This window comes from Rhagoletis zephyria, unplaced genomic scaffold (genome assembly GCF_001687245.7).
Source record: "Rhagoletis zephyria isolate East Lansing unplaced genomic scaffold, Rhagoletis_zephyria_1.1 Rzeph_scaffold_11496, whole genome shotgun sequence".
In the NCBI taxonomy this organism is placed as follows: Eukaryota; Metazoa; Arthropoda; class Insecta; order Diptera; family Tephritidae; genus Rhagoletis; species Rhagoletis zephyria.
In genome coordinates, this window is record NW_016168573.1 from 5,041 (window position 1) to 5,843 (window position 803).

Genomic DNA, 803 nt, shown 5'->3' on the forward strand with positions numbered 1-803 from the left:
CCGATTCCAAACCAGGAAGCATAAACAGTAGCGGAGGTATTCACCTACAATTGGGTTGCGAGATACGGTGTACCTATAGAGCTGCACTCTGACCAGGGAAAAAATTTGGAATGGGCGGTGTTCCAAGAGATGTGCCAGCTACTGGGTATCCGGAAAACTCGAACAACGGCTCTTCATCCCCAATCAGATGGCATGGTGGAACGGTTCAACCGAACCCTGGAAGAGCATTTGCGGAAGGTCGTGGACNAAGGTACTTTCTGTTTTTCTGGTTGATATTTTCGCGAAATATTTACAAAACCCTGCAATTTTTAAAATATAGACTTTGCTGAAACAATTCTAGACATCATTTTGCAGTAACATCTCTTCTTGTCTTTTCCTGAAATGTGTTTTGTGCATGCACACAGGGACTTTTTACAATTTCGTAATATTTTATAGCTAAAACGCTCACATTTATTGAATTTTGATGCAATTATCCACTTTTTAATAATTTCCAAAGATTTTATGCAAAAAATACTANAAATCAGAAAGATTGGGATGTCCGCATACTCTTGTTCCTGATGGGATACCGGTCACCAGTGCATGAAACAACGGGTAAAACTCCTGCAAGGGTAAACTTCGGCAGTGAGCTCCGTTTGCCTCGTGACCTGAAGTTTGGAGTAACTGGCGATGCAAGGAGGATTGGGAAAGAGACGTCCAACATCCTGGAAGAGGAGTTGAGAGAAATACATGCTCTTGTGAGACAGCGAACTCAAATTATGAGTGATAAGATGAAGGCCAGGTATGATAAGGCAATGAACTCCGAG